Source organism: Apium graveolens, chromosome 2 (assembly GCF_009905375.1).
Source record: "Apium graveolens cultivar Ventura chromosome 2, ASM990537v1, whole genome shotgun sequence".
NCBI classification, from domain to species: domain Eukaryota; kingdom Viridiplantae; phylum Streptophyta; class Magnoliopsida; order Apiales; family Apiaceae; genus Apium; species Apium graveolens.
Genome location: NC_133648.1, coordinates 52,105,057 through 52,120,638, shown reverse-complemented (window position 1 = coordinate 52,120,638; position 15,582 = coordinate 52,105,057).

Below are 15,582 nucleotides of genomic sequence, written 5' to 3'. Positions count from 1 at the left end.
AATTACTATTGGTTGTGATGAGATCAGAGATTCCTGATCCCCTTCCTCAGCTTTATTAGCATCCTCAGAGTGAGGTTGTGCCATATACCTTCTATAACACCCTCCAAATCCGGGGTATAGATTTGGGGCATTATTAACAACAATTACCAACTAAACCTGCACAAGAGGAATATAAATATAATAATTACCCCGAACTATCACTACTCAGGATCTTTTAAGGTCTGAGTTGAAAACAAGAACCACATACTACACTTTATTACAAACCCAAATAAATAAAACCTGTCTCAAGAACTCTCTTTGCTACAAAACTTTATTCTATCTACAATCTCACCACACAACTTTTATTCAAACTACACAAGACTTCTATTCAACCCAACATTACTACTAATCCTGCTACACCTGATATGGTAATTCAAAGCTCTCTTCGGGAATGGGAAGGAACACTCTTGGTATAAGAGGGTCCCGCTGCTTGACTCGCTTCTTGACTATGCGGGTCCTGATGGGTTTCATTCTCTACCTTAACTGTAAAACAATATGAATAACAATAAAAGAGGATGAGCCAAAATTGCTCAACAAGCCTGCAACAATATATATAGTATAAAGAAAGAGAAATAAGTGAACCAATAAGCTGCTGGTTGGAACAACCATCTGAATCTGTATAAGATAGTAATTTGCCAATGCTGACGAGTACCAAATGAACAAGACTGGAAACAAGAACCAACATATGCACTATAACCTGCTGATCAGTCATAATATAGTGCGGATCTATACCCAACTGCATAGACCCAACCAACATAAAGAGTACTCAGGCCACTATGGCCTATTAAATAATGGTCTGGGTAAAACCCAGCCCGTATAGTAACCATCCAGTCCAAGGCTTAGCATCCAGAACAATCGGAATGCTTTTGATATATCCCAACACCAGGATATACCAGAGTATATGTAACAGGGGTAAAAAGGATTGAAATATGAACAGAGAATTCAATAAATTGGGTGAAATCAAGAATCGAAATGAAATTGAAACAAGCAATAATAAATGGGTAATAGTGTATATGAACAATGATTATCAAAGGTAACTGATATGATAAAAAGGAAATATAAATCACTATTCTGAATTTAGAATAAGGGAAAAACTTGCCTTGCGCGTACTTAGCCTGGTTTAACTCACCGCCTTCTGTCCCTAACTTGCTCTGCCTTGCTAACACTGAACCAATCATGGAAAGATAGTCGTTTATATAACTTACTATATACGTGTATCTTGAATTGATATCACGCAACCTTATCAGTCTACCCATGCATTTCTATCTGACTCGCATATATACACATACATTTATATAGCACATCTATTCACATAATCACGTAAAGCACGTAGCACATAAAGCACATAATCAATTTTTAGACTTATAATTATTTTTAGAATCAATTCTAGACTCATACCTGCATTACTAGTCTTATCTGATTTTATTATAATTTTTCGGGATTTATTCGACTCAATTATACCCCTATTAGGACCTATACACTATTAATTATCACCAAACCACTCTCTTTCGGAAGAAATTATAACTTACAACTATTTTTATTGGATTCGTCTCATTTTTCTGAGTCTAGGGGTCTTCGTTTCGCTCAAATCGGACTAACGGTTGAATTATTATGAATTAAACAAGATTTAATTAATTAATAATTAATTATAAATAATTAATTATAATTAAACAATCCTTAATTATATTTTTAAATAATTAATTAATAATTATTGTATTAAAAAATAATTAATCTCTAATTATTAGGAATTATTACTATTTATTACAAATTATTATTACTTATTCGATTAGATCGATTATTTACAAATAATCAATCGATTTAATTAACTGATACGCTATTTATCGAATAACTACGAATTACTCGAATTACAGACCAACTTAACGATTAATCACTCGTATAACTACGAGCTACTCGCAATTCTCGCATAATTATCGAACTATTATATTATTATTGAAACTCATACGATTCGCTAATCAAATAATTACCGATATTTAATTATACGATATAAATAATTACCGCAATATTATTCGAATAACCATCACTCGAATACTAATTCTAATTAGTGAATCACTATTCGTATTATTAACTAATTATTAGATTATTAATCACATTACTTAATTATTTCTAATTCTTATTTATTAATTAATTACCTAATTATTAATTAATTACCCACTTATTAATTAATTAGATAATTAATACATAATTAATTAAATAATTAAAAAAATAATTAAATAAATAAATTCGAATTTATAATTTAATAAAATAATTTAGAAATTAATAATACTATTTTTCAGAATTTAAAACTAATTTTTAATTAATTTTTAGAATTATTAAAAACTAATTTTAATATACTAAAATATAGATAAATAATTAATTTCCCAAAAACAAAATCAGGGAACTGGATTTGAGTTCTGAAGGATCAAACCCGGGTCGTTTCCGGGTTGCAAACCGGGTCGACTTCGGGTTAACGGGTCACGAAGAACGAACCCGAGCTGCCCAGCAAACTCCGACGCCGGCGGCCTCGTTTTCCGGCGAACCAAAATGAAGAGCAACCACACGATTCCAGGCTCGTTCGGCTGCGTTTTTGTTTGATAATCATGTCCAACATCTCCCCTCGTCCACCTCCTTCTTCGTTTCATCGTCCCGACGCCGCAATCACAAGAACAACCGCCATCGACAGCGGTTTTCCGGTGAACACAAACCCGGAACCAAAGAACACGAAACCGGTGCCAATCGACAGGAAAAACGATGATCTAAACGTTCGTAATCATCAAAACATCAAACAACAACCAGAAAATCAAACCCGAATTCGCTATTAAAACCCGAAAATAACAACTTTCAATTCGATCAATCAAACGTTAAAAAACAATCACATAATTGAAAACTACAGATCATAAGCTTTAAAACGAGTACTCACATGACTGATTTGGACTCCGGAATCACGATGAAATTCGACCTTGATCCTCCTGCTCTGTTCTTCACAAACCCTAACCCTAATTCCCTTTTTCTTTTTCTTTTTATTTTCTGATTTTTAATTATAATTAACTGATTTAATTAATAGTAATTTAGGTATTTATATTTATGAAAATAATACCCCTAAGTAAAATTAAGGGTCTAATTACACTCCTAATAAAAATATTTGGCCCCAATTTTTATAAATTTTGGGTATTAATATTGAATTTTTTAAATATCCAATAAATACAAAATAAATGCTAAAAATGTCCAAAAATTGTGATTATTACAAAAATACAAAGAAAAATGATATATGATAATTTCATGATCATATAAAAATAAAAATGTAATTTTTTTGGGGTTTTTGGTACCCGAAGGGGTCCGGAAAAGTCGTTTTTCGCGAAAAAGGTCAATTTGTAAAACGTCTAGGGGTTCAGAATAGTGATATGGTATATGGCATTTTTAATAAAATAGGGCCAATGATTTTGTTTGAAATACGGGCTTTTAAAACATAGTTTTGAGCTGTACGGGTTTTGATATAAAATATATAACTGACGATAAAATGCTCAATAAATATCCAAAACACGTTTGGATCAAAACGGCCAACACATAACACACAACAGTTAAGGTTTAATGACTTAACACATTTAATCACATAATAATACACATAATTTATCATTATTATAATATAATACAAACGAAATTTCTCGGTCGTTACATTCTCCCCCCTTAACAGGATTCTGTCCTCAGAATCACACTATGCAAATAACTGAGGATACTTTTCTAACATTTCACTCTCAAGCTCCCAGGTTGATTCTTCAACCACTGGGTTTCTCCTCAAGACTCTCACTAATGACACAGACTTATTTCTTATTACCCTCTCTTGCCGATCTAAAATCCTTATCGGCTGCTCTATATACGACAAATCTGCCTGAAGTTCTACTGGTTCATATTCTATTACATGCCTTGTATCAGGATTGTACTTCTTAAGCATGGATACATGAAATATGTTGTGAATGTGCTGCATATGGGATGGTAAAGCTAACTCGTACGCAACCTTCCCAATTTTCTTCAAAATCTCAAATGGTCCAACATATCGTGGCTTCAATTTCCCTTTATTGCCAAATCTGGTCAATCCTTTCCATGGTGATATCTTAAGCAATACGTGTTCTCCTTCCTGATAGTCCATATCCTTCCTTGCTTGGTCTGCATATTTGCTTTGCCTATTTTGCGCTGCCTCGATTCGTTTTCGAATAAGTTCAATCTTTTCTTTTGTCTGCCGAATTAATTCTGGACCCAAAATCTTGCGTTCTCCAACTTCATCCCAATGCACTGGTGATCTGCATTTTCTCCCATATAGTGCTTCATACAGTGGCATTCCAATACTTGCGTGATAGCTGTTATTATAAGAAAATTCCACTAGGGGTAAATGTTCATCCCAACTGCCTTCAAAATCGATCGTACAAACTCGTAGCATGTCTTCGATCGTTTGAATTGTCCTTTCACTTTGACCGTCAGTTTGCGGATGATAGGCTGTACTCATGTTCAACTTCGTTCCTAGACATTCTTGGAATTGTCTCCAAAATCTTGAATTGAAACGAGGATCTCGATCCGATACAATCGATACTGGCACTCCATGACGCATCACAATTTCTTTAAGATATAAGTGCACTAACTTGTCCAGTGAAAATCTTTCATTAATCGGAAGAAAATGTGCTGATTTCGTCAATCGATCAACAATAACCCAAATTGCATCGTGATTTGCTTTCGTCCTTGGAAGTCCCACTACGAAATCCATCGCCAGATGTTCCCATTTCCATTCTGGAATGTCTAACGGTTGCAATAACCCACTTGGACGTTGATGTTCTGCTTTAACTCGCTGGCATGTGTAGCATTTACTCACCCATTCTGCTATCTCCTTCTTCATATTTGGCCACCAAAAGTTTTCCTTCAAATCGCGATACATTTTCGTGCTTCCTGGATGAATGGAATACTTCGAATTGTGCGCATCTCGCATAATTTCTTCTTTTAATTCTGCCAAGTTAGGGATCCAGATTCTTGACGCAAAACGTAAAATTCCTTCATTATCTTTCTGAGTTGTAATCTCTTCTCCCGTTAAGTAGTCGTCTTGACTCATCACTTCATCTTGACAACGGCGAATCTTTTCTAGCAACCCTGGTTGGAAAGTCATAGCGTAGATAGTTCCTGCAGATTCATGGGGAATACGAATCTCGATTTCTAATTTGTCGAATTCCTTAACCAATTCTTCGCATGAAGTTAACCGATTCAAATTTTCTTTTCTGCTCAACGCATCCGCTACAACATTTGCTTTTCCTGGATGATAACTGATTGTAACATCATAATCTTTAATCAATTCCAGCCATCGACATTGTCGCATGTTCAGTTCCTTTTGCGTGAAGATATACTTTAGACTTTTATGATCCGTGTAGATTTCGCATTTTTCACCGTACAAATAATGTCTCCAAAGCTTCAATACAAATACAATTGCTGCCAATTCCAGATCATGCGTAGGATATTTCTGCTCATGAGGTTTAAGTTATCTCGAAGCATATGCAATGACGTTACCATGTTGCATCAACACACATCCTAGCCCGCGATACGAAGCTTCACTGTATATGACGAAATTTCCTTGCTCGTCTGGCAGTACTAATACTGGTGCGGTCACCAAACGATTCTTCAACTCTTGAAAACTTTCTTCACACTTACTATTCCATTCAAACTTTTCACTTTTTCGAGTTAACTTGGTCAGCGGAATTGCTATCTTCGCAAAATCTTTGACAAATCTTCAATAATATCCTGCCAATCCTAAGAAACTTCGAACCTATGTCGGCGTCCTTAGTCTTTCCCAATTCAACACAACTTCAATCTTTGCTGGATCAACTTGAATGCCTTCTCTACTGATGATATGCCCTAGAAACTGCACTTCTTTCAACCAAAATTTACATTTTGAAAATTTTGCATAAAGCTGCTCCTTTCGTAATATCTCCAATATCGTTCTTAAATGCGCTGCATGTTCTTCTTCTGTCTTTGAGTAGATCAAGATGTCATCAATTAATACAATGATAAACTTATCCAGATACTTCTTGAATACTCGAATCATCAAATCCATAAACACTGCAGGTGCATTCGTCAATCCAAAAGCCATTACAAGAAATTCATAGTGCCCGTACCTCGTTCTGAACGCTGTTTTTGGAATATTTTCGGCCTTGATCTTTAACAAAAGATAGCCTGATCGTAAGTCGATTTTCGAAAACCATGCTGCTCCTTTTAGTTGATCAAATAAATCATTGATGCGAGGTAAAGGATATTTATTCTTGATAGTTAACTTGTTCAGCTCACGATAATCAATACACAGTCACATACTACCATCCTTCTTTTTCACGAACAATACTGGTGCGCCCTATGGGGATACACTTGGCCTTATGATTCCTTTGTCGAGAAGTTCTTGTAACTGTTTTGCTAATTCCCTCATTTCAATAGGTGTCATTCGATATGGAGCTTTTGAAATTGGTTCAGTCCCTGGCGTCAAGTCAATAGTGAACTCGATTTCTCGATCTGGTGGAAGTCCTGGTAGTTCGTCTGGAAAAATATCAAGAAACTCACAAACTACAGGAATATCTTCAATCTTCGGATTACCCTTGTCAGCATCCCGTACATAGGCTAAATAAGCTTGACATCCTTGGTGTAGCAATCTTCTCGTCTGCATTATTGATAAGAATTTCTGCTTTTGCTTCTCACCTTTAAATATTACCGTTTCATTTTCTTCAGTTTGCAATTTCACTCTCTTATTCGCACAATCAATCTGAGCATTATTATTAGATAACCAATCCATTCCTAAAATAACATCAAACTCCCCTAGCCTAAAAGGTATCAAATCAACTGAAAAATGACATCTCTCTATCTTAATATCACAACTCGGGCATACTCGATCTACTGCAACCTGATCATCATTTGCTAATTTTATGACTAACACTTCATCTAACCACTGGATCTCACAATCTATCTTAGAGATAAAATCTTCAGAAATAAAAGATCTAGTAGCTCCTGAATCAATCAATACTAAAGCATTTACGAAATTTACAGGTTGTGTACCTGCAACCACATTCGGACTCTGTACCGCTTCCTTCATTGACATATTGAAAGTCCTTGCTCTGGGATGATTTTGTTGTGGTAGTGGAGGTGGAGGTAATGTTAAAACTCTTGGAATACTGGCGGCCATTGCAACTCCTCTGCAGTCTCTGATAATATGTCATTTTCTCCCACATTGGAAACAAGTAACTTCTGCTTTTCCCGTCGGACATTCTCCAGAATAGTGTCCCCTTTGCTTGCACTTAAAATACGTGACATTTGGCTTGTTGCAAATTCCCGTATGCTTTTTACCACACGTTCTGCAATCAGGTATAGGCGGTCGAATAAGCCTTTGCTGAGTTGGGGCAGGAAGTCGATTACCCATCCTCTGGCTGTTTTGTTCCGGTCTCCTAAAGTTTACTTTTCCTCGAGCTTGAAATCCCGGCCTTTTGTTGAAACGATTCTGAAAATTTCCTGGTCCTTTCTCTTTCTGAGCTGCTTCGCTTTCACCTTCAATAATCATAGCCTTCTGAACAACAGCCGTATAAGTTGTCAGTTCAAACACATCTACTCTGCTACGAATCCATGGTTTCAGTCCTTGCTGGAATCTCTTGGCCCGCTTCTCATCCGTATCCACTTGCTCTAGAACAAATCTTGCCAATTCAGTGAACTTAGTCTCGTAATCCGCCACTGATAAGTTGTCTTGCTTCAGCTCCAGGAACTTGATCTCCATTTGGTTCTTCATAAAATGAGGAAAATATTTCTCCAAGAAAAGATCAGTGAATCTATCTCAGGTCACCACACCTTCTCCTTCCAAAGCTTTCTTCGATTCCCACCAGTAATTGGCTTCGCCTTTCAGAAAGTAGCTAGCAAAATCCGTCTTCTGTTCTTCCTCAACTTTCACCAACGAAAAAGCCTTTTCCATCTCTTTCAGCCAAGCTCTCGCTTTTGTAGGATCCGTGGAACCCATAAATTCCGGAGGCTTTACCGACTGAAATTGCTTGAAAGTGACCGTAGGTGCTGCTGGTGGTACTTGATGTCCTGGATGAGCGACTTGCTGTAACATCTGTTGCTGGAACTGCTGCTGTTGCTGCTGCATTTGTTGTTGCATCATCAACATCTGCTGTTGAATGAGATTAAACATCTGATCCATCTGGTTATTATTTTTTGGCCCTCGATGTTTCCATTTGATGAGTCGGGTTGTGCTTTTCTTTTAGGTGCCATCTTTCTGGTAAATAAATAATGGGTCTTCTTTAATAACAGTATATTAAACATGTATTAAAACAGTTAATTTGGAAAAATAAAACAGCTTATTAAATAACTAAATAGATAAAACAGTATAATGTGTAAATAAATATATATATACTTTTTTTTATATATACTTTAAAATCTTTTTGAAAATATAAGGGTACAACATGATCGTAAATAAAACAACATTTGTAAATATGCAATGATACTGAAATAAATGTAAATGCTTAAACGACTGGAAATAAAATAAAGAAAACGTGCAAAAGACCATCTCATATATATATATATATATATATATATATATATATATAGGTAGAACACCAGCTGCAGGTGTCAGTGCTTGATACAAAAACCTATGATATATCAGTCGTACTGCTACTACTATCAGTCAAAGTCAGTAGCTACACTCATACAAACTAGTCATACAATACTATGCTGCCTCTATCTACAAAATGTACATGATACAACACTCCTCGATCTGCTAGTCTCAAAATCCTGGTGGCACGTGGCTCAACTCCTCTTACAATGCCTCTAGCACTGCCTCGGTAAGTCCCAATGCTCTGCGATATGCTGTCTCCGCACTAAGATCCTGCTGTCTCAAATCCATAAGCTGCTGAGAACTAATCCGGTGAATCTGATGTAGCCTCTCTCTCAGTATATAATCTGGTCGTAATGCTCTGACATGACCATCTGCCTGCGTCTCATACAATCCAAGGATCTCTCTGCACTGGTTCTGCCATCTAATCCTCTCCTCCCTCTCCACCTGAAAGCGCTGGTAAGTCACTGTATGATGCTCACGAAGATCAGTGCTAGAACCTCGAGAAGGTAATGGTCCATCTACCACTATCTCATCCATAAAATCTGGCTGAGGAAACTGATAAACTCCAGGAACAGGTGCATAAATGGCTAATGGGGCAGGGAATAAGACAGGCTGCTCCATAGGTGCATACACTGGCGGCTCTGCCTCTGGCTCCATCTGTGGCATCTCTGGAATCTCAACTGGTGGCATAGGAATCTGAGGCTCTAAATCCTCCCACTGCGGAAGATCAACCATGTCAGGAATATCGAACATCGGAAACTCTAATGGTGGAAAATCTGGTATTTCTGGCTCAAAATATGGAAAATAATCTGCAAAACCTGGTACCTCTGGGGGAGGTGGTATCTCTGGTGCTGGTCCAGGTGGCAATGGTGGAGGTGGTGGCAATGGAGGTACGATCTGCTCTGACACTGGGGCTAATACCGGTGCAACCACTGGATCTGTCTCGGTCTGCTCTGTAGACGATGATAAAGAAGCCATCTAATATACATAAAAATAATAACACAAAAACAATCAAATCACAATCCTAAAACTCATAACTTCTAATCACATAAACAGACAATCCTAACACTCTTACTTTTATCCTATCTCATTTTCCTATCTTATCTTAACCCTAACGTTCTTGTTTTTAAAGGCCAAACCTAAGCTCTGATGCCAACTATAACACCCTCCAAATCCGGGGTATAGATTTGGGGCATTATTAACAACAATTACCAACTAAACCTGCACAAGCGGAATATAAATATAATAATTACCCCGAACTATCACTACTCAGGATCTTTTAAGGTCTGAGTTGAAAATAAGAACCACATACTACACTTTATTACAAACCCAAATAAATAAAACCTGTCTCAAGAACTCTCTTTGCTACAAAACTTTATTCTATCTACAATCTCACCACACAACTTTTATTCAAACTACACAAGACATCTATTTAACCCCGTATTACTACTAATCCTACTACACCTGATCTGGCAATTCAAAGCTCTCTTCGGGAATGGGAAGGAACACTCTTGGTATAAGAGGGTCCCGCTGCTTGACTCGCTTCTTGACTATGCGGGTGCTGATGGGTTTCATTCTTTACCTTAACTGTAAAACAATAGGAATAACAATAAAATGGGATGAGCTAAAATTGCTCAACAAGCCTGCAACAATATATATAGTATAAAGAAAGAGAAATAAGTGAACCAATAAGCTGCTGGTTGGAACAACCATCTGAATCTGTATAGGATAGTAATTTGCCAATGCTGGCGAGTACCAAATGAACAAGACTGGAAACAAGAACCAACATATGCACTATAACCTGCTGATCAGTCAGAATATAGTGCGGATCTATACCCAACTGCATAGACCCAACCAACATAAAGAGTACTCAGGCAACTATGGCCTATTAAATAATGGTCTGGGTAAAACCCAGCCCGTATAGTAACCATCCAGTCCAAGTCTTAGCATTCGGAACAATCGGAATGCTTTTGATATATCCCAACACCAGGATATACCAAAGTATATGTAACAGGGGTAAAAAGGATTGAAATATGAACAGGGAATTCAATAAATTGGGTGAAATCAAGAATCGAAATGAAATTGAAACAAGCAATAATAAATGGGTAACGGTGTATATGAACAATGATTATCAAAGGTAACTGATATGATAAAAAGGAAATATAAATCACTATTTTGAATTTAGAATAGGGGAAAAACTTGCCTTGCGCGTACTTAACCTGGTTTAACTCACCGCCTTCTGTCCCTAGCTTGCTCTGCCTTGCTAACACTAAACCAATCATGGAAAGATAGTCGTTTAGATAACTTACTATATACGTGTATCTTGAATTGATATCACACAACCTTATCAGTCTACCCATGCGTTTCTATCTGACTCGCATATATACACATACATTTATACAACACATCTATTCACATAATCACGTAAAGCACATAGCACATAAAGCACATAATCAATTTTTAGACTTATAATTATTTTTAGAATCAATTCTAGACTCATACCTGCATTACTAGTCTTATCTGATTTTATTATAATTTTTCGGGATTTATTCGACTCAATTATACCCCTATTAGGACCTATAAACTATTAATTATCACTAAACCACTCTCTTTCGGAAGAAATTATAACTTACAACTATTTTTATTGGATTCGTCTCATTTTTCTGAGTCTAGGGGTCTTCGTTTCGCTCAAATCGGACTAACGGTTGAATTATTATTAATTAAACAAGATTTAATTAATAATTAATTATAAATAATTAATTATAATTAAACAATCCTTAATTATATTTTTAAATAATTAATTAATAATTATTGTATTTAAAAATAATTAATCTCTAATTATTAGGAATTATTACTATTTGTTACAAATTATTATTACTTATTCGATTATATCGATTATTTACAAATAATCAATCGATTTAATTAACTGATACGCTATTTATCGAATAACTACGAATTACTCGAATTATAGACCAACTTAACGATTAATCACTCGTATAAATACGAGCTACTCGCAATTCTCGCATAATTATCGAACTATTATATTATTATTGAAACTCATACGATTCGCTAATCAAATAATTACCGATATTTAATTATACGATATAAATAATTACCGCAATATTATTCGAATAACTATCACTCGAATACTAATTCTAATTAGTGAATCACTATTCGCATTATTAACTAATTATTAGATTATTAATCACATTACTTAATTATTTCTAATTCTTATTTATTAATTAATTACCTAATTATTAATTAATTACCCAATTATTAATTAATTAGATAATTAATAAATAATTAGATAAATAATTAAATAATTAATTAAATAAATAAATTCGAATTTATAATTTAATAAAATAATTTAGAAATTAATAATACTATTTTTCAGAATTTAAAACTAATTTTTAATTAATTTTTAGAATTATTAAAAACTAATTTTAATATACTAAAATATAGATAAATAATTAATTTCCCAAAAACACAATCAGGGAACTGGATTTGAGTTCTGAAGGATCAAACCCGGGTCGTTTCCGGGTTGCAAACTGGGTCGACCTCGGGTTAACGGGTCACGAAGAACGAACCCGAGCTGCCCAGCAAACTCCGACGCCGGCGGCCTCGTTTTCCGGTGAACCAAAACGAAGAGCAACCACACGATTCCAGGCTCGTTCGGCTGCGTTTTTGTTTGATAATCAAGTCCAACATCTCCCCTCGTCCACCTCCTTCTTCGTTTCATCGTCCCGACGCCGCAACCACAAGAACAACCGCCATCGACGGCGGTTTTCCGATGAACACAAACCCGGAACCAAAGAACACGAAACCGGTGCCAATCGACAGGAAAAACGATGATCTAAACGTTCGTAATCATCAAAACATCAAACAACAACCAGAAAATCAAACCCGAATTCGCGATTAAAACCCGAAAATAACAACTTTCAATTCGATCAATCAAACGTTAAAAACAATCACATAATTGAAAACTACAGATCATAAGCTTCAAAACGAGTACTCACATATCTGATTTGGACTCTGGAATCACGATGAAATTCGACCTTGATCCTCCTGCTCTGTTCTTCACAAACCCTAACCCTAATTCCCTTTTTCTTTTTCTTTTTATTTTTCGATTTTTAATTATAATTAACTGATTTAATTAATAGTAATTCAGGTATTTATATTTATGAAAATAATACCCCTAAGTAAAATTAAGGGTCTAATTACACTCCTAATAAAAATATTTGGCCCCAATTTTTATAATTTTTGGGTATTAATATTGAATTTTTTAAATATCCAATAAATATAAAATAAATGCTAAAAATTTCCAAAAATTGTGATTATTACAAAAATACAAAGAAAAATGATATATGATAATTTCATGATCATATAAAATAAAAATGTAATTTTTGTGGGGTTTTTGGTACCCGAAGGGGTCCGGAAAAGTCATTTTTCGCGAAAAAGGTCAATTTGTAAAACGTCTAGGGGTTCAAAATAGCAATATGGTATAGGGCATTTTTAATAAAATAGGACCAATGATTTTGTTTGAAATACGGACTTTTAAAACATAGTTTTGAGCTGTACGGGTTTTGATATAAAATATATAACTAACGATAAAACGCTCAATAAATATCCAAAACACGTTTGGATCAAAACAGCCAACACATAACACACAGCAGTTAGGGTTTAATGACTTAACACATTTAATCACATAATAATACACATAATTTATCATTATTATTATATAATACAAACGAAATTTCTCGGTCGTTACACCTTCCTGCTCTCATTTTCTTAGATCTCCTGGATGGTGGAGGAGTTGCTTTAGCAGCATCAGAACTTGAAGTTCTTTTCCTCTTTAAAATACCAGAATTCTCAGCTTCAGTTTCCTTCTGAGAAATCTCTTTTTCAGCTGCTACCTCCTTTTGGAAAATTTCTTTTTCAGCTTCTATTGTCACATGTATCGATGCATGAACCTGGACTTGCTCCTCTTCTTCATCAGATTCATCCCTTAGAATCATCCTTCTTCTCCTTGGTGGAGATTTAGGAACATATTTTGCCCTTGTAGGTTTGGGTCTTGATGTTGTAGCAGATGGTTGTGGGTGAGAGGATTGTGCAGGTTGAAAATAAGTTCCGATGGTAGGTTGTGGTTGTGGTTGAGAAGTTTGAGCTGGTTGAGTATTGGTTGTAAGTGCTGATAGAGGTTGAGATTGTGTTGGTGCTATATCAGGATATATGGTACTGTATGTGTGAGGATTAGCATTTACTAAGAATTGTTTAACAGACTGAGGAATTTGTAGGGGTCTTAGTACATTCTTCTTATTATCAATAGATAATAAGTCAGTGAAAGCCCTTTTGTGTAGCTTAAAGGGTTGAATTGTCTCACTAATGTTTTGTGGTGAATCAGGACAACAAAAATTATAATTAAGTTGACAAAATCTAGCAAAATAGACTATATTGCTATCTTCTTTCATCCTATCACCAATAAACCCTAAAACAACACTTGCATAATCAAAATGTGTTTGATTTAATAGGGCATACCCGATTTGCTGACTCATTATGGGTATATTATCAAAGTTTGAGCACTTGTTGGAAAAAGCTTTTGTAATACAGTCAAAGGAAAAACTCCACTCCCTCCTGATGTGGGGTCTCTTCAATTGTCCCGGCTTTGCCAAAGACTTTTCATAGCCTAGATTTGCCATCATTTGTTGAAGAGCTGGCTCCTCAACTGATGAATTGAAGGTGCAATCTTCTGGCAAATGTAGTGCTTGTCGAACAGTTGACAAGGTCACCACATGCTCATCCTCCCCTGTTGTAAAGATAATACTTGGGGACCCAGCTTTTCCACCATCATCATAAACACCAGTCCTCCAAAACTCCAGTATTTTCTTGCCTGAGAGAACCCGGGGATGGGTCAGTGCATAACCTATTTCACTTCGAGCAAGAAACTCTTGGATGAAATGAAGTTCTGAAGGAGCCTCGTCCTTAGAAAGAATAGCCATGTAGTTATTAGGAACAAACTTGGCTTCATCATAGAATAGATCTTTGGGTGCCATTTCTGAAACCATTCCAAGTTCATTTACCAGTCTTATAAAAGTAGCTTCACATAGTGGTTTTGTGAAGATATCTGCTAGTTGTTGATCTGTTGGAACAAAATGCAATTCCACTGTATCTTCCATCACATGTTCCCTTATGAAATGGTACCTAATGCTGATGTGCTTTGTCATTGAGTGTTGAACTGGATTACCTGTCATAGCAATAGCACTTTGATTATCACAGTAAATGGGTATTTTAGAAAATTCTAACCCATAGTCCAGTAACTGATTCTTCATCCAAAGAATCTGTGCACAACAGCTTCCTGCAGTAATATATTCTGCTTCTGCAGTTGATGTGGAAATTGATTTCTGTTTCTTGCTAAACCAAGAAACCAATCTGCCTCCAAGAAATTGGAAGCTTCCACTAGTGCTTTTCCTGTCAATTTTGCATCCTGCAAAATCTGCATCTGAGTAACCTATTAGCTTAAAATATGATTCTCTATGATACCACAATCCTAGATCAGCTGTACCCTTGAGGTACTTGAAAATTCTTTTCACAGTTATTAGATGAGGTTCTCTTGAATCAGCCTGAAATCTTGCACAAAGACATGTAGCATACATGATATCAGGTCTACTTGCAGTTAAATAGAGTAAAGAGCCAATCATACCTCTGTTGTTAGTAATATCTACTGATGCTCCAGTATCTTTATCTAACTTGGTTGCAGTGGCCATGGGAGTGGATGCAGTTGAACTGTCTTGCATTCCAAATTTCTTGAGTAAATTTCTGGTGTACTTGGATTGATTTATGAAAGTACCTTCTTCATTTTGCTTGACTTGAAGTCCCAGAAAATAGCTAAGTTCTCTCATCATACTCATTTGATATCTTGACTACATTAGCTTTGCAAA